Here is a 24,473-nt window from a genome sequence, read left to right on the forward strand (position 1 = left end):
TTTCCCTTTTCAATTAATTTTAATCTATCTTTCTATGCCCTTTATTACATGAGGTTTTTCATAACATCATGATCTGAAAAGGATGTATTATTTTCTGCCTTTGATTCTGAAGTTTTTAATGGTTGATTTTTTTGGTAGGTCATGTACCACCAAGAAAAGATATTTTTCTTGCTTTCCCCATTTCATTAACTCCAGAGGTCTATCATACCATATCATAACATATATTTTCTAAAATTCTATTTTCCTCCTTAACTTCTTTCTTGTTTATTTTGTAGTTAGATTTACCCTGTTCTTGAGAGGAGATAGTTGAGATACTCTACTAGAATAGTTTTGTCTCTTTCTTCCTGTAACTCACATACCTTCTCTAAGAATTTGGTTGATAATCTACTTAGTGAATATATTGATTTTAGTATTGATATAATTTATTGTCTATGGTACCTTCTAGAGAGATAAAGTTTCCTTCCTTATCTCTTTTAATTGGATCTATTTTTCCTTTTTTGCTTTGTCATAGATCAGAATTGCTACCCCTGCTTTTTTGTTTTTATGCTTCAACTGAAATGTAATAAAAACCAATCTTTTACCTTTACTCTCTGTGTATCTCTCTACTTCAAATATGATTCTTATAAACAACAAATTGAAAGGATTCTGGTTTTTAATCCACTTTACTGCCCACTTCCATTTTACGAAATAGTTCATTCCATTCACATTCACAGTTATGAGTACTACCTGTATATTTCTCTCCATTCTATTTTTTCCCCCTCTTTTATGTTTTTTTCTCTCCTTTCACCTTATCCTTCCTCGTTGGTGTTTTGCTTCTGACCACTGCCTCCCTCAATTTGCCCATCTGTCAAACTCTCCCCCCCATCCCCTTTTCCCTCCTATTTCCCTATAGGAGAAGATAAATATTTATACTCAACTGAATGAGTATGTTAGAGCCAAATCCAATGCTCACTCTCTCTTCTTTTTCTCTACTGTAATAGGTATTTTGTGCCTTTTCATTTGGTTTAATTTACTCTATTCTGCCTCCTTTTCACCCAGTATAATCCTTTGGTCCACCCCTTAATTTTTTATTTAGTCACATCAAGTCACCATATACACACTCTCTGTCTTTGTATACTCCTTCTAACTGCCCTAATAGAGATACAGTTCTCAAGAGTTACAAGTATCATCTTCCCATATAGGGATGTAAACAATTTAACTTTATTGAAAAAAAATGATTTTTTTTCTTTTCCTGTTTACCTTTTTAATGCTTCTCTTTGAGTCTTGCATTTGAAGATGGGGTAGCTAGGTGGAGCAGTGGATAGAGTACTGCCTTGGAGTCAGGAGGATGGAAGTTCAAATACAGCCTCAGATACTTGACACTTAACTAACTGCGTGCCCTTGAGAAAGTCACTTAACACTGATTATCTTGCATCTAGGGCCATCTCCAGCCATCCTGATTCTTACCTGGTCACTGGACCAGACTCTAGAGGAGAAAGTAAGACTCGTGATTTAGTACAATATCCCCTTACTCAAATCCAATTCAAGTTGTCATGACATCACTTCCCCTGATGTTATGGTTTTCTTCAGGAATGAAGGACAAATATCACCATCATTTGAAGATCATATGTTCTGTTCACCTCTGGTCTTTTTCTTCAGGAAAGTTTGAAAGGTCTCCATTTAATTAAATTTCCACCTTTCCCCCCCAAAAAAGATTATGTTCAATTTTGCTAGGTAATTGACTCTTCGTTGCAATCCAAGCTCCTTTGCTTTCTAGAATATCATATTCCAAGCCCTCTGATACTTTAATATAGAAGCTACAAGGCCTTTGTAATCCTTAAATTGTATCATTGTTTCTTTCTGACTGCCTGTAGTTTTTTCTCCTTAACCTTATAATTTTGGAAATTAGCTACAATATTTAGCTACAAAATACACAGACAGACACAGACACACACACACACACACACACACACACACAGACCCTGTACCTTGAGTCCATCCATCATTTCTCTGACAGGAAGTGACCAGGGATGCCTCACCATAGGTCTTCTGGAGACACACTTGGTAATTGCTTTGATCCAAGTTCTCTTCCTCCCAGATTATCTAGTTTATCTTTTACTTCCTATTCATTTCTTTCTCTTACTTATACAAATCCCTAATTGCAAAGATGAGGAAACTGAAGAAAGGTTAAATGACTCATTTCAGGTCAGACAGAGTAAGTAACAGGGGCAATGTTTGAATCCCCTTCTTCTTTGGTTCTCATCACTGCTTCTCTGGATAATTTTCTAAAGTCATCTCCCTAGAAATCAAGGAATCCTGCTTCAAGGTAAATGACTCTGAGGTCTCTAAACTTTCTTTTCCCTTTTGTAGTCACCTTACTCACCTCCAGAGTCCATAGCAGTATAACACATGCAGAGGGCTTTCCATTTTTACCCTGATACTAGGAAACTCATTGAGCAGATGCTTAAATATAAATCACAAGTCCCTTCCTCTCTATTCCCACTGCCTCAATCCAAGATAGAACAAGACTCATTCTCACTTTTGGGACTATTTTAAGGGCCTCCTAACTGGTCTTCCTGCCTACACTCACCCTTTCTTCCCACTACCACTAGTCCATCTTTCCCACCAGCTGCTGAAAGAATAACCATCTTTATTCATGGAGCTGCTGCTCATAGCATTTCTCCACTCAAATAATTGCCAGTAGCTTCCTATTGCCTTACCATGTCAAGTTCTAAGTCCTTTGCTTGGTGACTCCATCTGCCTGACTTATCTTTCCTGGCCTTTCTCTCACCTCCATGCCCCAACCAAATTGGAGTATTCAAAATGTCTCTCAACATATCCAAGATTTTACTACCTCTGGGACTTTGATAAGACTATTATGTACATTATTATGCACATAATAATATATAATAGGTAGGTATTAGTATGATATGTTATATATATGTATATATCACTTCATTAGATTCTTATACTTTAAAGCCCAAATCAAATGCTGCTTTCTCGATGAAGTCTAATCTCCCTTCTTCCTTTGTTTTTAATGATTTTCCTTTTCACACTTCATGTGGCATTAATCTCATATAATATTGGATATTATAGTTTTCTTTGTATAGATGATAACCACCTATTATATTAGACATTTCATAGGGACAATAGCATTTTCTTATTCACATTTTGTCTCTTTCACAAGTCTATCGTTGTGGTCTATGTAAAAGTAGGTAACAGTTTGTTGAATCCAAGTACACAGTTTAGTGTTACTCATTTTAGTTTTTCATGTGTAAGTCATTAAATCTTTCTCTTCTAGGCACTCCTATCCAATGAGCAGAACTTTAGACTATTAAAGACCATACACAGACATTCCAGATTGGTAAAAATAAGAGAAATGCAGATTAAAACAACTCTGTAGTTTCATCTCATAGCTATAAAATAGACAAAGATAATTTTTAAAAATGGAAATGATCATTGTTGAAATATAGGCTATTTAATAAAATCCTGGAAAAAAAATGTCTTGGGATCTTGTAATCATAGATTTAGAACTGGATAGGATTTCAGGAAACTACAGCCTAATATTTTGATTGTTATGGAAGAAGAAGCTGAGACAAGAAGATGAATGTATTATGTATAAGGAAGGAATCAGAATAGACAATCGACCCTCACCTTCTGCTGGAAACATTTTTCTATATTCGTCCAAGGTCACTCAAATCTTAAGCATCAGAGAGGAGTTTTGAATCTAGATCTTCTGTTTCTGCAGTCAGTTTCTTTTCAGAAACTATTCTAGAAAACAACTTGGATTATGCAAGAAAAATGACTATATTGTTCATACCATTTGATTTAGAAATCTCACTCCTAGACAGACCTCAATTTTTTTTTAAAGATTTTATTTGAGTTTTGAGTTTTACAATTTTTCTCCCATTCTTACCCCCGCCCCCCACGGAAAGCAATTTGTCAGTCTTTATTTTGTTTCTGTGTTATACATTGATCCAAATTGAGTGTGATGAGAGAGAAATCACATCCTTAAGGAAGAAACAAAAAGTATAGGAGATAACAAGATCAGACAATAAGATATCTGTTTTTTTTCTAAGTTAAAGGGAACAGTCCTTGAAATTTGTTCCAACTCCATGGCTCTTTATCTGGATACAAATGGTATTCTCCATTGCAGACAGCCCAAAATTGTCCCTGGTTGTTGCACTGATGGAATGAGCAAGTCCATCAAGGTTGAACATCACCCCTATGTTGCTTATAGGGTGTATAGTGTTTTTCTGGTTCTGCTCATCTCACTCAGCATCAGTTCATGTAAATCCCTCCAGGCTTCCCTTAATTCCTGTCCCTCCTGGTTTCTAATAGAACAATAGTGTTCCATGACATACATATACCACAGTTTGCTAATCCATTCCCCAATTGAAGGACATTTACTTGATTTCCAATTCTTTGCCACCAAAAACAGGGCTGCTATAAATATTTTTGTATAAGTGATGTTTTTACCCTTTTTCATCATTTCTTCAGGGTATAGACCCAGTAGTGGTATTGCTGGATCAAAGGGTATGCTCACTTTTGTTGCCCTTTGGGCGTAGTTCCAAATTTCTCTCCAGAAAGGTTGGATGAGTTCACAGCTCCACCAACAGTGTAATAGTGTCCCAGATTTCCCACAACCCTTCCATCAATGATCTTTATACTTTCTGGTCATATTGGCCAGTCTGAGAGGTGTGAGGTGGTAACCCAGAGAAGCTTTGATTTACATTTCTCTAATAATTAAAGATTTAGAGCAATTTTTCATATGGCTATGGATTGCTTTGATCTCCTCATCTGTAAATTGCCTTTGCATATCCTTTGACCATTTGTCAATTGGGGAATGGCTTTTTTTTAAAAATATGACTCAGTTATCTGTATATTTTAGAAATGAGTCCTTTGTCAGAATCATTAGTTGTAAAGATTATTTCCCAATTTACTACATTTCTTTTGATCTTGATTACACTGGTTTTATCTGTGCAAAAGGTTTTTAATTTAATGTAATCAAAATCATCTAGATTGTTTTTGGTGATGTTCTCCATCTCTTCCTTAGTCATAAACTCCTTCCCTTTCCATAGATCTGACGGGTAAACTAGTCCTTGATCTTCTAATTTGCTTATAGTATTGTTTTTTATGTCTAAATCCTGTAACCATTTGGATCTTATCTTGCTAAAGGGTATTAGGTTTTGGTCTAATCTAAGTTTCTTCCATACTACTTCCAATTTTCCCAGCAGTTTTTATCAAAGCGAGAGTCCAATAGCTGGACTGTTTGGGTTTATCAAACAGCAGATTACTATAATTGTCTCCTGCTTTTGCACCTAGTCTATTCCACAGGTCCACCACTCTATTTCTTAGCCAATACCAAACAGTTTTGGTAACTGATGCTTTATAATATAATTTTAGATCAGGTAGGGCTAAGCCTCCTTCTTTTGCACTTTTTAAATTAAATTCCTGGAAATTCTTGATTTTTTATTTCTCCATATGAATTTACTTGCAATTTTTTCTAATTAATTAAAGTAATTTTTTGGAATTTTAATTGGTAGGGCACTAAACAGGTAGTTTAGTTTTGGTGGAATTGTCATTTTTATTATATTAGCTCTACCTATCCATGAGCAATTGATATTTTGCCCAGTTATTTAAATCTGATTTAATTTGTGTGAGAAGTATTTTATAATTGTTTTCAAAAAGTTTCTGAGTCTGTCTTGGCAAATAGACACCCAGGTATTTTATATTGTCTGAGGTTACTTTGAATGGGATTTCTCTTTCTACCTCTTCCTGCTGTATGTTGCTAGACATATATAGAAAAGTTGAGGATTTATGGGGGTTTATTTCACAACCTGCAACTTTGCTAAAATTGCTGATTGTTTCCAGTAGTTTTTTGGATGAGTTCTTGGGATTCTCTAGGTACATCATCATCAGACTTCAGTTTTTATGGTAGGAAAGAACCGGAAATAAAATTGCCATCAATTGGGTTCTCACAATATTGAACCATAAGAAAAAATCTTCATATTTATGGAAACTCAGGAAAAGTTGGAATGATAAATGATGGAATGACTGGCTTTACTAAAATAATATAAATAAAATAAAATAAAAATAAAATGGATTTGAATTCTAAATAGTTATAATGACCAGTCCCAGATAGTTACAATGACTTAAGAAGAGATGAGCAAAGTCATTGGACTTCTTTCATTTGAAAGTAGATATGGTGGGGCAGCTAGATGGCATAGTGGATAGAGTACTAGCCCTGGAGTCTGGAGGACCTGAGTTCAAATTGAGCCTTAGACACTTAATAATTGCTCTGCTGTGTGACCTTGGGCAAGTCACTTAACCCCCAATGCCTTAATTTTTTTTAAAAGTGGATGTGGAATACAGTCTTCCACTGACATTGTATACTCCCAACTTTTTATAACTTTGCTATCTTCCCCATTCTGAAATCACAGTTTCTTGCTAGGTATAAATCTAGTTCATTTTACTCATTTATTAAATGTCTGCTACCTTCAAATTACTATGCATTCCCATTCTCTAAAGAAGAAAAAAAGGAAGGAGCCCTACTCTTATATTCTAAATGCAAGGGGAAAGCTCAGAGTAGAGGAAAGAGACTTAGACCTAGAGTCAGAAATCATGGGTTCAAGTCTCAATTTTACTACTTTTATATATTTGACCTTATCTAATTCATTTGATCCTACTATCCCTCATGGTTACTACCTATTTTTGAAATGTGAGTAATACTTCTACTACCATTTTCTCACAGGGTCATTTTGGTTGTTATTTTTCCAGCACTTGAAGTCAAAATATTGATTGTTGTAATGATTCTTTTTTGAATCTGCATCACTATGTTCAATTCTTTTCTTATTTCATGTTTCTTTCTTGTTTTTTAACACTATAATAATATTGAATGGCACATAGTCCAGTGAATGATTAGGTTGGCTTTGAAGTCAAGAGAACCTGGTTTTCCTTCCTCTGACAGACTTTTTAAGGGAACCTGGGTAAAACACTGAACCTCCCAGTGTCCAGGCAATTCTTTAAGACCAAAAAGTTACAGAGGAGTTGCTAAGTCACACTGATGGAAGGAGTTTCGCATAGCTGCAATTCTCTAGACTGAAATCACATTTTCAGACCAATACATAGATATATATTTTGGACTCAGTCTATGATTTTTGTTGGTATATACTAGTGAAAAAATCCTTCTACAATTGGAGAGCAAGTCTACAAGCATATATTAAGTGCCTATTATATTCAAGGTACTTGCTAACCTGGAGTAAAAAGACAAAAACAATAGTTTCTACTCTCAAGGAATTCCCATTTCAATAGAGGAGACAGCATTTGAAAGACTGTGGAAAAACAAGATATATAGACAAGCTAATTTGTATATAATCTTAGAGAAAAGACATTCTCATCAAGGGGGACTGGGAACTGTCTTGAAGTCAGTGGAACAATTAGCTGAATCTTGAAAAAGACCAGAGAAACAGAGATGAGGAGGGGCAGAATTCTAAGTTTTGGGGACAGTGAGAATTCATGGAGTTGGGAGATGGAATGTCTTTTGTGAGGAGCAGCAATGAGGTCAGAACTGCTTGATCTTACTGCTGGAAGAGTGAGTAAAGTGTAAAACGACTAAAAAAAATAAGGAGGTCAGATTTTGAAGGACTTTAAAAGCCCAATTGAGGATTTCATATTTGTTCCTAGAGGTAATAGAGAATCAATGAAATTTATTGAATGGGGATTATAGGAAGGTCACTTTGACTGCTGAGCTGACAATGGACTTGAGATAGAGAGACCCACCAGCAGGTTATTGAAATAGTGCCAGTATGAGGGGATGAAGACCTGCTGGCAGAGGAGAGAAGGAGTAGGGGAAGAGAAAGGGCTATACAAGAGATGCTATAAAAACAAATTCAAAAGTCCTTGAAAATGTATCAATTTATCAATCTAAGACATTAAAGTCTTAGAGAGTTATTTGGGATACTAAGAAATTTAGCTACTTGCTTGGGGTCACAGTCAGTTGGTATCAATTTCTGGACTTGAACTCAGGTTTTCCCTAATTCCATTAACTTTCTATTTACTATTCCATATTGCTTCTCTTCTTATCTCCACCTCTCTCATCTCTCATGCTCACAATCTCATTCTCTCTCTTTCTTATACTCACTTGATCTATCTGTCTATTTATCTGCTGTACACAGAATATTGAGCCTGGAGTCAGGAAGAGTTGAATTCAAATTCATCTTAAAACATTAATTAGCCTCCTTCCATTATATTTCAATAATAATGGGGTTTCTAGACCTATAACCATTTTGGTCTCTCTCTCCTTTGGACATGCCTGAATTTCTCAATTTCCCTCTTAAAGTATGCCAACCAGAAAAGGACATTGTACTGTATAGATGTTGTCTTGCCAGTGCACAGTACAGAGAGACTGTTGCCTCCTATGAACTGGACATATAAATTACCTAGCTGTGTAGTCTTGGGCAAGCCACTTAACCCCATTTGCCTTGCAAAAACCTAAAAATAAAAATAAAAAAAAACCCATTAATTAGCTTGGTTACTCTAGGTAAATTACCTAATCCCTCTCTGCCTCAGTTTACTCAACTGTAAAATAATAATAATAATAATAATAATAATAATAGCACCCACCTCCCAGGATTGTTGTGATGATCCAGTGAGATAATTAGAAAGTATTTACACTCTGTGAAGGAAGGAGGTAAACAAGAATTTATGTCTATGACCCTTCTTGTTTCCACTTCTTTCCTCCTTTCTTTCTTACCTAATATTAATATATTAATATATATAAGTAGGCAATGGAGAGGTGGAGTAGATAGAATGCTGGCCTTGGAATCAGGAGGGTCTGGGTATGAATCCTCCCTCAGTCACTTAACTGTGTGATCCTGAACAAGTTATTTAATTTCTCAGATTCAATTTTTTCACATCAAATTGGTAATAATAATAGCTTCTACATCCCAGGATTATGATGAGAATCAAAGAAGTTAAAACATGTTAAATGCTTTGCAAACCTTAAAGCACTACAGAAGTGCAATGTCTTATTAGTCACTTTAGGAACTACTTTAATCGCTATAAATGTCTTCCTTTTCCTACACTGAAATCCAACTACCTATTAACTTCAACCTATTTGTCTTGGTTCTGCCCTCTGCATTATACAGAAAAAACCCAGCCCATAGTCCTTCTCACAGACCTTCAATTACTTAGACAACCATCATTCCTCTTCTCCAGGCTAAACATTCCAGTTCCTTCCATTATATTTCAATAATAATGGGGTTTCTAGACCTATAACCATTTTGGTCTCTCTCTCTCCTTTAGACATGCCTGAATTTCTCAATTTCCCTCTTAAAGTATGCCAACCAGAAATGGACATTGTACTGTATAGATGTTGTCTTGCCAGTGCACAGCACAGAGACTGTTACCTCCTATGAACTGGACATATAAATTCAGCCTAAAATTGAGATGGCATTTAAATCATTTTTTTATCCCTCCCCAGATGATTTTGATATCAAATGCTATGAAGCTAATTCTATCCGTGGCTTATTCTCCTAGGTCATAGATGCTGGTTTTGCCAGGTAACTTGGGATTTTATAGGAAGCTTTTTAAATTTATAGTACTTAGGATTCTATGCACTTCCAGTAACATAGCTTGGAATTTGAACTTTCAACCTCCCCGGTTTGGAACTGTGTTGTCTTCACATTTTAGATGTTTTGTTTGTTTCTAAATCATTATCATTGTAAAGAAGAACATTTGTCACCCTGTGATAAAGTTGATTAAAATTAAAACTGAGCTATCCTTTCTTTAACATCTATTTTCTGTGATTTATAGTGAAAGAAGATGTTTTATTGTTTCGGGGCAAGCTTGGGGTCATTATAAATACAGGGCAATTTTCCAAAGGCAGTTCAGCCTTCTCTCTTCCTCCTGTTCAATTCTGGGTCCAATTCATGATCTGACTTCAAAGTCTGTAATAGAGATACTGATGACCAGTCTATGTGCACTCTAGTGAAACATAGTCTGGACAATAGATATTTTCCAATTCATCTCAATTCAGCAAACATTGATTAAACATTATTGATGGTCTTGAGTAAAGTTTTACTCTTGTCAGGTAAGTAATTGGAAGTTAGTGAAGTAGGAGTTACTGAAAGAAGAAGCAAGGAGAGATGAAACTAGTTCAATCTATGAGTATAATGTTCTTTGTAAAATGAATCTGTAAGTGGGTGAAAAAGGTTAAAAAAATCCACATGTGCAAAAATATTTAAAGCAACTCTTTTTTGTAAGAGCAAAAAAATATCTATAAATTAAGGGAATGTCCATCAATTGGTCTGGTCCCTGACAAATTGTAGTATAGGAATGTGATGGAACATTTGTTTTATAAAAAATCACGAGGGACCAGACTTCAAAATAGCCTGGAAAGATTTGCATAAACTAATGCTGAGTCAAGTGAGCAGAACATATACACACTAACAGTAACAGAAGCATTGGGTGATGATCAGCTATAATGGACTTGCTCACTTCAGTAGTATAATAATCACAGATAATTCTAAAAGACTTGTGATGGAAAATATATGTGTGTTTGTGTATCCATCCAGAAAAGGAAGTATGGAGCTTAAATTCAGAACAAAGCTTACTATCTTCAGTTTTTTAAAGTCTCATATATTATGATTTTTCCCCATAAGTTTTTTTTCTAGTTTGATTTGATTCTTCTTTCACAACATGATTAATATGGATCTATGTTTAGTTTGGTTACGCATGTATAGCCTAAATTAGATTGCTGTCTGTCAGAGGGAGGAGGAGAGAAAGGAGAGAGGGAAAAAATGTAAAACTAAAAACCTTGCAAAAAATGATTGTTGAAAAACTACCATTGCATGTAGTTGAAAAAAAATAAACAAAATATTTTTAATTGATAATTTATTTTATTTTTCTACTTACATGTTATGAAAGTTTTTCAACATTCATCCTTGTGCATATACATATTTTAAAGTTACATAATTTCCTTCTACTGCCCCTTTCCGCCCCATTCCCCTCCATGACCAATAGTCAGATGGATATTATACAAACACATTTATGTTAAACATGTTTACAGATTAGTCATTTTCAGTATGAGGAATTAGGATTAAGAGGAAAAAAAGGAAAACTATGAGATAGGAAAGAAATACATAAGAGAATTTTTTTAAAATTCCTCTGAAGGAGATAGTATTGTCCATAGTCAGTCTAATAATGCTTTCTTTTGTCCTTTATTTTCAGTAAAGGGAGGTGATACCATAGCAGGCACAGGAATTAGATTTGAGGTGGGGGTTGCTGTATTAAGTCACCAGCCTCACTTTCTCCTCCAGAGCCATCTGGGTCCAGATATGAATCAGGATGACTGGAGATGACCCTGGATGGGAGGCAATCAAGGTTAAGTGACTTGTCCAAGGTTATATAGCTAGTAAATAAGAGTCAGAGGCTGGATTCAAACTCCCATCCTCCTGATACCAAGGCCAGCACTCTATCCACTGTGCCATCTAGCTGCCCTTAGCTACCATTAGCCAGGTTAGTAGGGTTTTCCTAAGTCTCTGAACTGCTGAGAGCAAGGTTGATCAACTCACAATGTTGTTGTTAATATTCTTTTGGTTCTGTTCCCTTCACTCAGCATCAGATCCTGTTATTCATTCCATGCTTCTCTAGAGTCCAACCATTTATGAATTTTTATAGAATAATAACATTCCATAATATTCATATGCCAAAACTTGTTTAATCATTCCTCAATTGATGGGCGTCCCCTCAATTTTCAATTCTTTGCCACTACAAAAAAAAGCTGCTATGAATATTTTGAAACATGTGAAACCTTTCCCATTTTTTATGATTTCTGGAGATAGGCCTAGTATTGAAATTGCTGGGTCAAAGGGCATAATTCCATATTGCTCTCCAGAATGGTTTGGTCAGTTTACAACTCCACCAACAATGCATTCATGTCCCACTCCTTTCATAACATCTCCAACATTGATCATCCATTTTGCAATTTATAATGTACTCTATTTCTTGCTTGTTCATAACTTTTTCCCCTTTCCATAGATCTAACATAAAGAATATTTCTTGATCTATTAATTGATCTATGGTGTCGCATTTTATGTCTAAATCCTGTACCCATTTTGGTCTTAGTATAGGGTGAGATATGGGACTATGCCTAGTTTTTGCCATACTATTTTTCAGTTTTCCCAACAGTGTTTGTCAAATAACGAGTTCTTATCCCAGAAGCTAATGTCTTTGGGTTTGTTAAATAGTAGATTAATGAGATCATTTACTACTGTTTCTTTTGAACCTATCCTAATCCACTGATCCATTACTCTATTTCTTAACCAGTACCAGGAAATTTTAATGACTGTAGCTTTATAGAATAGTTTTAGATTTGGTAGAATGGAGCCACCTTCCTTTACATTTTTTTCATCAGTTCCCTTTATATTAAATTTATATTTGTTGCTCCAGATGAATATTTTACTCTTTTTCCTAGTTTGGCAAAATAATTATTTGGTAGTTTGATTGGTATGGCAATGAAAAACTATTAATTTGGGTAGAATTGTCATTTTTATTTGACCCAACCATGAACAATTGACATTTTCCATATTGTTTAGATCTGACTTTATTTGTGTGAGAAGTGCTTTGTAATTGTATTCATACAGTTCTGAGTTTGTCTTGGGAGTTAGATTCCCAATTATTTAATGTTGTCTGCAGTTACTTTAAATGGAATTTCTCTTTCTAGTTTTTGCTCTTGGGCTTTGTTGTTCATATATAGAAATGCTGATGATTTATGTGGGTTGATTTCATATCCTGCTACTTTGCTGAATTTACTAATTGCTTCAAATAATTTTTAAGATGATTTTCTCAGGTTCTCTAAGTATTTATACCATCAAATTATCTGAAAAGGGTGAAAGTTTTGTTTCCTCAATGCCAGTTCTCTTTCCTTCAGTTTCTTTATCTTCTCTTATTCCTAAAGCTAACATTTCTTTTTCTTTTAGGTTTTTTGCAAGGCAGTGGGGTTAAGTGGCTTGCCCAAGGTCACACAGCTAGGTAATTAAGTGTCTGAGGCTGGATTTGAGCTCAGGTACTCCTGACTCCAGGGTCAGTGCTCTATCTACTGTGCCACCTAGCTGTCCCTAAAGCTAACATTTCTAATACTATATTGAATAGTAATGGTGATAATAGGCACCCTTGTTTCACACCGATTTTATTGCAAATTCTCCTAATTTATCCCTATTACATATATTATTTGTTGATGGTTTTAGATAAGAAACTGCCTGTTATTTTAAGGAAAACTCCATTTATTCCTATGCTTTCTAGAAAACATAATATTTTTAAAAATAACTGTAGGATACTTCAAACCAACCATACCACACTGAAAGTAAGATCAGATCAATACATAAAAACAACAAAAGTCCATTTTCAGTTGGATGGAAGATGCTGAATGAACCCACTAATGATTAGAGAGTTGTCACTGATTGTCAACAGGAAGTCTTACTCCACAGATTTGCAACCCAAGATGAAATTTTATGCCAAGACTACCTCAAAATACTTGGTTGTCATGGACAGGAGAAAACCTTATTGCAAATATTTTAAGGGACATCTTTCTCCTTCGCCCATTCACATATATTGATCTAGTTTATAATGATCGTGCTATTTAAAATTTTAAAAGAAATTCTTGATCATTATATATATATATATAATAGAAGATTGTGATAGACTACATAAACTTAGCCATATTTTATATGAACTCATAGTGTGGATAAATCATGCAAATATATTTATTTATTTTTATTTGCTTATTTTCCCCCAATTACATATCATGAAAATTTTGCATTCACTTTTACAAGATTTTGTATTCAAAATTTTTCTCCTTCCCTTTCTCTCCTCCTTTTGGGGAATATCTTGACTGCCTAGTGAAGTCAGAATAGATAGTTACTAATATTCCAAGTTACTGGACATGTCTTCCAGAGATATATTATATGGGTGTGTGAAAGTATGTGAAGGGGTTATGTTTCTCCTGGTTGGGGTAGGGGCTTTGTCCCTTCATATTAGAGAAAACCCTGGCATCTTGTTTCCTACTGAGTGCTGCTAGGATTACTTAAACATTAATTTTTCCTATTTGTTGGAATAAAATCATGATACAGAGAAAATCTTAAACTGTGTGAGACAAATGAATGGGCACTGAACCAAGACTCTAGAGACAAAGAGTCTAGGTGCTTGTCAGGGTTTAGTCACTGACTTTAGGTCACTGTCCTTCCATGGGTTTTGGGTTTCCTCATCTGCAAAATGAGGATATTGGTCTAGATGACTTTCTGTTTCTGAAGTTACATAATATATAATCGAGAGAGAGAGAGAGAGAGAGGAGAGAGAGTGTGTATATGTGTACACGTGAATGCCCACCATGGACCCCTTAGGCATTCTGGTGAAGTCTTTGAAGCCCTTCTCAGAATAATGGTTTAAAATGAATGATATGAAATATATAAGATTACAAAGGAGACCAATTATATTGAAATAGTTATTAAAAACCCACTAAAAAACCTCATCTGTACATACCAGGTTAAGAATGCCTGTTAAAAAAGATTCTTGCAATTGATAATTTAATTCTGACATCAAATAATCAATAGATTTCAAGATAATTCAACAAATATTTATTTAGCACCTTCTAGATACAGTGTACTATGCTAGGTACGGGATATGGATAGACCAAAATCAAGTAGCCTCTGTCCTCAAGAAGCTTACCTTCAACTTCACTCCATTTTATCCTATGTTTTTATAACTTTAGCCCACATAACAAATACCAGTATGATCTCTTTAAAAGGTTAGAAGATAAGCTCATTTGAAACTTTGGCTGCTATTTTGTTTTCAGTTGAGCACTGCATTGAAGCCCAGAAACCATGGTTCTAGTCCAAGCTTATTACCAACTGACTTGGGCTTTCGCAGATATGAATTACTGTGACCAAAAAAAAAAAAAATCTTGTCGCCTATCTTCTGGTGATGAACCTCTAAACTTAGACAAGCTATTGTACTTGAACGCATCTGTCCAATGAACTACAGAAAATCTGTCTAGATATTTGGGCTCTGCTGACATCACTTTGAAAGCCCAGGTCTTCCTACATGTCACAACAAGGTGCATGAGTAGGAAGTTAGTAGGGGACCTGTTGTAATGTACCAGATTTTGTGAAAAATCAGTTATCTACTTCAAATGCACATAGAACAGAATAGGAACACAAAATTATGAAAACTGAGTTAAAACTGAACTTTTATTTTCAGTTGATTAAAAATCTATGTAAACTATTCCCCATGTATCCTATTCAATTAAATTATCAAGTATATGTTACATACATATTTCTGTGCTAAGTACTTTGCTCAATACTGAGATGAACCTGCCATCAAGGAATTTACAACAAAATATGAAGAATAAAATGAGAACTCATATAGTTATCACTTTTGTCTTAAGACCTGTATTATATATGTATACTGTAAGGCAAAATTTTCTAAATATTATAAAATAACACAGAAGAAGATAAGAGTCAGAGGAGACTTGAAAAAGAGAACGAACAACAGATTGAGAAGACTAGGGAGATTTGGGGACATAAATCATGCCAAACCAAGGGGATCAAAGACCCAAGTTGTTGAACTGGGAAAAGATTTGTTTGAGAAGTCTGTTCCAATTCACAGTTATGTCTCCCCACGCAGGATTCTTAACCTGGATTGTGTATGTATGTATGTATGTATGTATATATATATATATGTATATTTTTGAAAACTACATTTCAACATAATTGACTTTCTATTGAAATCTTTTATGTAATTTATCTTATACATTTAAAATATTCTGTTCTGCATCAGATGAGAACCCTTAATTCTAGGTAATCTAATTCTGATTACAAACCCTTAGTCATTAGATGTAAATAGAATGGAACCATAAAGCTGGTCCTAGTTCAACTTCCCATTTTAGCAAGGAGGAAACTGAGAAGAGAAGAATTGAAATCAAGAGAGATGAAATGACTTGTCCAAAGTCACAAAGCAGTGGCTGATCCCAGACTAGAATCCCGGTCTCCTGGCACCTATTCTAGGGATCTTTCCCTGCCAGGAAGTGTGTAAATGTGGGGAGCTGCTGGGAAGAAACAGCCAGGCAGCAACAGGAGATTGTGGGAGACCACAGATTATAGGCAGAGGATACAAGCATTTTAAAAAATCCTTTCTTGGGATGTGCTCTGCAGAATATCGATGGTAGAATGGGGGAGTTTTGACAGAGGTCAGCAAGATGCAACAGTTGTGGCATGAGCCATGTATTGACCATAAAAAGTCAAAGACCTAGCCACTTGACAAAGGTTCAGCTTCAGCCTGTGAAGGATTGTTCTTCCTGACCTACTTTGTAGATTATACGTATTCCAGAGCCTGAAAGTTAGTTATGGAACAAAACCATAACAATATGTTACTGGAGTATAGAAAATAAAACAATTAGGCAGTCTGTTTGTTTGTTTTGGCTTTGAGAGAAGGACAGAGAGAAAGAGGAAGGGGGGAAGGGAAGTCTGCTAACTTCAGAACTGGAAATACAGTACAGAACACTTTTGCCGGAACATCTCAATGCTGCATAAAGACAGCCAGACATGAGGATTACCTCCACATTCTTGGAGCCAGGAACTCCCTTTTGTGTGCCCATCTTACTCAGACCACTCAAACATACCCCGTGGGAGGTATAGCTACCTCTTATTCTATGGACTTAATAGAATCATAAAATCCCACTACTGGAGTTGAAAGGTTTCTGATGCCCCCTTCCTAGAGTCTTACTGACAGAGGCACAAATGTTTTAAGTTTTGTTGGAGTGCCCCAAAATTACACTTTCTCCTTCATCTGTAGAAATACATATGCCAGGAGCAGCTAGGTGGCACAGTGGATAGAGCACCAGCCCTGGAATCAGGAGTACCTGAGTTCAAATAATTACCTAGCTGTATGGCCTTGGTCAAGCCACTTAACCCCATTGCCTTGCAAAAACTTAAAAAAAAAAACCCAAACAAGCAAACAAAAAAAGAAATACACATGCCACTTGGACACTCTATTGGCTTGAACCTGTCTTGGCTACTTCATTCTATTCAGTTCAATTCACTCTGCAACCATGAGGCTCTCAGTTCTGGTTGGTTCTAGAATATTTCAAGGGACCATGATGCTTACAACTTTGCCTCCCTCTCAAAATGGGAGAGATAACTCTGCAATGAGGGGAATGCCTGTTCGATTCAATGTAACAACCATTTGTTGAATATTCATTATATGCAACGCAGGGTACTGAAACTTTACTCTTAAGAGTGTTGGATTTAGAATCCAAGGGCTTGGCTTCCAATACCAGTTCTTCCTCTTTAGTGGCTTCATATCATAAGCAAACTATTTCCTCTTTCTGAGCCTCAGTTCCCCCATCCAAAAAGCAGAAAGTTGGACTTGATCACCTCCAAGGTCCCTTGTGACTCTATGTCTAAAATTCTAAAATGAACTTTCAAGACCCAACTTGGGTAGTCTCTCCTACATGGAACTTTTTCTTTTAATAAGTTTATTTTTCCAACTATATGCAAAGATGGTTTTCAACATTCAATTTTTAAAAAGATTTAGAGTTCCATGTTTTTCTCTCTCCCTCCTCCCCTTGACAGCAAGTAATATGATTAGGTCATATATGTATAACTATGTTATACATATTAGTCATGTTATGAAAGAAGAATCAGAACAAAAGGCAAAAAATGAGAGGGAAAAAAACCCATAAAGCAATAACCAAATTTTAAAAATGGAAAATTGTATGTTTTGGTCTGCATTCAGACTCCCATAGTTCTTTTTCTAGATGTGGATGGTATTTTCTATCACAAGTTCTTTAGAATTGTCTCTGATCATTGTACTGTTGATGAGAACTAAGCCTAACGTAGCTGATCATTACACAGTGTTGTTCATGTATACAATGTTCTCCTAGTTCTGCTCACTTCACTCAGCATCAGTTCATATCTTTCGTGGAAGCTTTTCTGATCCTGTTAATTAGAAATTATCTCTACCATGTCAAATTTTCCTAAAGTACTTTGCTAAGATCTCATTTATGCCACTATTCTTTTTATTACTTTGTCATTTCAGTCCTGTCTGACTTCAGGACCCCCATTTGAGATTTTCTTGGCAAATATACTGGAATGGTTTGTCATTTCTATCTCTGTTTCATTTTATAGATTAGGAAACTGAGGCAAGCAAGGCTACAAGCTCTCTTTAGGGACAAATGCTGTGTTATTTTTCACCTTTCTATCCCCATTAACAACAACAACAACAACAACAACAATAATAATAATAATAGACATATTATCCTTTAAGATTTTCAGAGTTTCCACTTACGTTATTCCATTTGATCCCCATAACAACTAAGATAGGTTGAGTGATTTGCCCTGAGTCAAATAGCTAATAAGTATGGAGTCAGGATTTGAACTTAGTCCTTCCTGACTCCAGCTTCAGCAACCCATGCAAAATTCCTAACCATCCCAAGTGATCATATTGAATGAACTGTTGTTTGAATTGGATTGGATTGGATTGACTTGGAACCCAAAGAATAGATAATTGTATCTTTGCTGGCAACCTCCATCAGCAGGCAGGGATACAGGCTGAATAATAAAATAAAGAAGTGGTCACCTAAACAGAAGCTGTTCATCTTTCAGGCTCCAGACCTCTAGACAAATCATCAGTCCAGAGACAAATCTATTTACTGTGCTTACAGAGAGAAAGCAGACAGGGAAAAGGGTTCTTCTTCCCTGGATCTATTCATCCGTTCATTTTCTGAGCTAAACATTAGAAAAAAAGGAGATAGAAAATAAAATTCATCAATCATTTTTAAACGTCATTAGGTGGAACCTTCTCTCCATTCAGAAGGTGCTGTCAGTAGAAGCAATGGGATTGTCCAGATTCCCCTTTTACTTTCCCACTGGGGTTGTCCAGTCTCCTTCTTCCCATATCCCAGCAATATAACCAAAAGACATGTTGAAAAAGAAAAGAGACTGGCTAGTCCCAAAATCTGGATCATGGCTAATAGGCAGTTAGATATTGTTTCTATTGTGCTAATCTCCATCTCCCTTCACCTGACACTGCTCCTAAACTTACTTAACAGCATGTTTTGGGGATTTATATCAGAACTACATGAGTGTAGCAGATATGCTAGACAAGTATACACACACACACACACACACATGAAAAAAAATACCATTCTAGTGATGTTCTGTTGTCAAGGGAACTGTCCCTTAGTTGTTGTTTTTTTTAACAGTAAATGTTCTGCTTTGATTAAAATCAATGTGTCTTTTTGAATTTCAATCATCTTATGTTTCATAACAAGGATTCAGACTTAGCCAAAACTTGCATTACAGGTGGCTAACTGAAACACTTTCAGTTATTTTTCATGTGAAATATTCCTGTCAGATCATCTACCTTCTATTTTGATATATTTAATTTCATAAATCTAAGCACAAGATTTTGTCTTACACCTGTTAAATTTTATCTTATTGACTTTTTCTCAGTATTTTAACCTACTGAAAAATTTTAAAATCTTTTAGAAGGTATTAGGTGATAAAGTCAGGAAGATCTAGTTTGAATTCCATCTCAGATACTTAACTGGTTGTTTAACCTGGGCAAATGATTTAACCAATTTCTTAGTTTCCTTATCTGTAAAATGAGCACTGGTTTTAGAATCAGGAAGTTATTTTCCTGAGTTTGAATCAGGCTTCAGATACTCAGTGGCTATGTGACCCTGGGTAAGTCATTTAACTCTGATTGCCTCAGTTTCTTCATCTATAAAATGAGCTGGAGAAGTATCTTTGCCAAAAAAAATCCCAAATGGGACCTCAAAGACTCAGAAGCAACTGAAATATCTGAACAACAAAATGAAGATAATAATGCTTTCTGTATTTATTGCATAGGTGTGTTGTGAGATCCAAGCTGATCACACCTTTAAAACACTTCTGGATAAGTACAGGTATTATTATTATTAACTAATTTATTAATTATTCCTCAACTTTATGTTATTTACAAATTTAATAGCTTCTTAATTATGGAATATCTGGTCTACTTTCAAATTAAGTCTTCAAATTTCCTTAGCATACTGATGAATAATTTATCTGATCCTGGAGAATTATAATTAAAACAGCCAGGAACTGTCTTATCTCCTTATCTCTGCAGTTTGCTTCATATATTGCTTGTGATGTTTTCTATTTTGAAGTTATTCTTCTTGCTGCAAATATTTAATACCCAACAGGAGTTGAGTACTTCTGCCTCTGTTGCTTATTAGTAGCAGTAGCTAACACCTTCCTCAAACAGTGGGCCTATTACCATGACTTTTTAAAAAATTATTTATTTATTTTGCAAGGCAGTGGGGCTGAGGGACTTACTTGCCTAAGGTCACACATCTAAGTAAGCATTAAGTGTATGTCTGAGGCCATATTTAAACTCATGTCCTCCTGATTCTAGGACCAGTGCTCTATCTATTGTACCACCTAACTGCCCCACCACAATTTTAAAAATAATTTTTAAATACCCTTGCAGTATTTTTCAAAAGCTCCAATTCATGTGATGCTGTAGCCTTTGTGATACTATTTTGACAGGCTTGTTTTCACTCTTTCATATTCATATTTGGCTACATGCTCCTTATTTGATCTTTTGTACATCTTCCATTAATGCCTACTCAGACAGCTCATTTAAATAACTACAATGATTTGTTTTATATGCTTCCTAATTTTCTTCCTCATTGGCACGATTTCTGTTTACATTATCAGAATTTTATTTTTCAAGAACTATCTCAGATGAGGCATATTCTTTTTTAGAATCTCTAGGCATAGGATCATGCCTTTTCCTTTGTGAAGTCAGTTTTTGTTTGTTTTTTTATTGTCTAGGGTACATATTTAATTCTGTACAGTATTCTCTTTCTTTGTTATTACAAACTTTGAGTTGATGTGGTCACTGTCTCCCAAGGTTCCTGTCACTTCCACATTTCCAACCAACTCTCTTCCTTGTTAGACAAAAATAAGTACAGAATAGGAATTCCCCTTGTTTCTTCCTCTACCTTCAGAAAGATAAAATTTTCAAGAGGATACAGTAAGAGTTTAGTAGATATTCTACATTTAGAAGAATTCAGTTTCTAGCTGATGTCATTATATTGACATCTTCTCAGTTCATGTTATTATAGTTTGAGAAAGCTTTGCAATCTCTGTTAGAAATGCATGTGTTCAGATTTGCACTATTTAAAGTTACAATTATTACAATATGGAAACTGGTTGCAGAACAAGTTTGAATAATGTCACTACTTCCTAGATCATTATTCGTACTAGTAAGTACTCTGTATCACAGAATCAGTGTTGGAAGGGACCCTTAGCTATGTACTAGTTTGACCTCATTTTATAGATAAAGAAGCTGAGACATCAGCATGTAATATAGCTTATCAGTGATACAGGGCTAGTGAGTTGCAAAAGAAGACTAGAACCCACATCTCCTGATTTCTAATCATGGACATTTTCCCCTTAGCCCTCATGAATAAAACATGTACTCTTTTTGGTTAGGTCAAGACTCGTGAGAGATTTGAACTAGATGTATCTTAGGGTTTTTATGGTCCTAAACTGGCATACGCCTCTGATAGCTGCCAGACTTTTTAAATAGTGACATGATGATGCTGCTTCATTCTGAAGTGGGTTGTTATCAGTTGGGCACTCCATTTTCAGTGTTTTATTCTTAAATTTTTGTTTCTTGAGAAATCAAAAGTCAAAATCTATGAAGAGGTGTGTTTCCATAGATACTAGCCATGATATGATACTTCATCAGAAGAGTGAAAACCCATATTGGCTTTGTAGAAATTTCTGTTCTCTAAAAGAAATGTTTCATGAATAATAGCTGAGTTATAAGAAAACTTGCATGTTTAACAAATCTACCTACTTGTTGCTAAAATCTGTGAACTGAATAGAGATTGGGAGTGGAATAAACTCCATTAATAGACAAAAGATCATTAAAAAGTTATATAACAAATATAGTGATACAAAAACATGCCTACATGCTTTTCATCAATATGTATTATTCAGTGTTCATTGATTCATTAATTCAATTACAATTATTAAGTAACAACTGTGTACACTGTTGTAGAGATCAGAGGTACTCTGCTTTCACGGTAGTAATAGGAAATCACATGACTTAGTGGATAAAGGATTGAACCTGAAGTCAGTAAGACCAGAGTTCATATCCAGGTACTTAACAACTCTGGGACCCTGGGGGAAATCACTTAACTTCTTTCAGACTCTGTTTCCTCTTCTGTGAAGTGCCAATAAGAATAGTACTTACCTCAAAGGATTGCTGTGAAGATAAAATGAGACAATTTGTGCAAAGCACAAATGTGAGATATTAGATATTAGCAATTATTATCACAGTCTAATGGGGAGAAGGGGAAATATGTGCAAATATAATGAAAAAGTCTACACAGTTAATTAGAAGAAATTTGGCAAATGACTTTAATTGGGTATATTTTTCTGTGTGCACATACATATGCATGCCAGAGAGAGACAGGGTTTTTGGAGGAGGTAACAGCTGACTTGGACCTTGAGAGAGACAACTGCAAGGGAAAATTGGGGTGGAGGTGGAGTCCACTCAAGGTGAGGTATGGCCTGAGCAAAGAGCTGAAAGCAGTCCAGGAACAAGAGTCAAATAATCTATTTTAACTGGAATGTAGACTATGTGATGGGGGAAAGTATGATGGGAGAAGTAAGATTAGGAAGATAGGTTGGAACTAGCTTGTAGAAGGCTTTGAGGACTAGAGTTGCAAGTTTACATTCTCTCTGGGAAACAATCAGCAAAGTATTTAGTTAACTAAGCCACATTCTCATAGATATGAACTAAGAAGCTTATGAGGAAAATTGTACAAAAGACAGATTAGAGAGAAGAGAAAACTGAAATATAAAATCATCAAATTTCAGAAGAGAACTCAGTATTACCTGAGACAACTCAGGTAGCCTTATTGTTTCAGAAAGGTCTTATTGTTATGATGGTTTTCTTTATATTGAGTCTAGATCTGTTCCTCTCTTGCTCCTGTCCATCGTTCCTAATTTGCCCTTTGAATTCAGCCAATCAGAGTAAGTCAGACCCTTCTGCCACATGGGAGATATTGGAAAGTATTTTTCATCAATCAACATACATTCTATGATGGGTGCTAGGGATCCAAATTCAAAGAGAAAAAGAAATCCTTACTTGCAGCTTTCTACTGAGAAAGACCATAGGGACCCATATGAGTAAGAACAGATATACATAAAGAAAATAAGGACAAATAAATGAAAATTAGTCAAACCAAGGACCAGGGAAAAACTTCATGAGGAATGTAATGCCTAAGCTCTGACTAGAAGAAAGAGAGAAGGCAAAGGGTGAATGGAGAGCACTCCATGTATGGTGAATGATCTGCAGAAAGACTCAGTAACTGAAGATAGAATGTATAAGGAAAAGAGAGGTCAGTTTGATGAGTTACAGAAGGTAGGAGAGAGGGTGATGTCCAGTAAGATTGAAAAGATAGGTGGATATGACCAAATGGAAATATGTTAAACACAATTGTACGTATATAACCTATAGAAGATTCTTTGCTGCCATGGGGAGTAGGGTAGGAGGAGAGAGTAGTAGAAAAATGTGGAACTCAAAAGCTTGCAAAAGGATAAATGTTGAAAACTACCTTTGCATGTAATTGGAAAAAGTAAATAAAATTTAGAAAAAAGGAAAAGTTAGGTTGACTTCAGGTTGTATAGGACTTTAAAAGTCAAAGGGAAGATTTTATATTTTATTTTATATTTTATACTAGACATCACAGGTTGCTATCTAATCATAGACAATAAATATTTTTCCAATCATGGTTGTAATAATTTTCTATTAGTAGTTGTGTTTGTGTAAGCCCTGATAGATTAATATCCAGATATCTATTCTCTTCAAAATAATTTGAATGGACTTTTTCATTCTCTTTTTTTTCTGTTTTTTGGTTAGTACTATCTAGAAATACATACGATTGTTGCAGAGTGGTAATGATAAAGATGAAGAAACTGAGACCCAGAGATTAGAAGTAATTTGTGCCACATCAAGCAGGTAGTGGTCATCGGAATGGATAGGATTGGAACTCCAGTTTTCTCACCTTGAATCTAACGCTCTTTATACTTTATCTCACTGCTCCCCTCAGTGTTCTTTGTTTACATTTGATCTGATCTAATTCCAGATCCTTTACTAGGGATTACCTTCAGCCCATTTACAATAGGCAGAAGCCCTAATTTAAACAATTTAACTTGAAAATGGAGACCCAATCCAAAGCATAATTCATGAATTAATTAACCTCTCTCTTTTAGTGAGATAGTGCCGTCCTATATCCTGGATTGATTATTTTCCTGTGTGACTGCATTGACAGAGTTCAACTTTAACCTTGCAGGGATCAATAGGTACGTTTTTTAGATAGTAATAAAAATAGAAATGACTTACTTCAAGGTTGGTCTACTATTGTATAG

General features: G+C 35.3%; 1 protein-coding gene across 6 annotated transcripts in view; it reads left to right on the forward strand.

Annotated features, from left to right (window-relative positions):
• Window positions 1–24,473, forward strand: part of PDE8A (phosphodiesterase 8A) — a 263,475-nt gene that overhangs the window by 129,546 nt on the left and 109,456 nt on the right. The window contains exon 1 of one of the 6 annotated variants that reach the window (XM_074233952.1): window positions 1–24,407. The exons of the other annotated variants lie outside the window; for them this stretch is intronic. The gene's annotated coding sequence lies outside the window, so the exon portion shown is untranslated. The remainder of the gene's footprint in view (window positions 24,408–24,473) is intronic. 6 annotated transcript variants of the gene reach the window in all.

The sequence above is a fragment of the Macrotis lagotis genome, chromosome 4, assembly GCF_037893015.1.
Source record: "Macrotis lagotis isolate mMagLag1 chromosome 4, bilby.v1.9.chrom.fasta, whole genome shotgun sequence".
In the NCBI taxonomy this organism is placed as follows: Eukaryota; Metazoa; Chordata; class Mammalia; order Peramelemorphia; family Peramelidae; genus Macrotis; species Macrotis lagotis.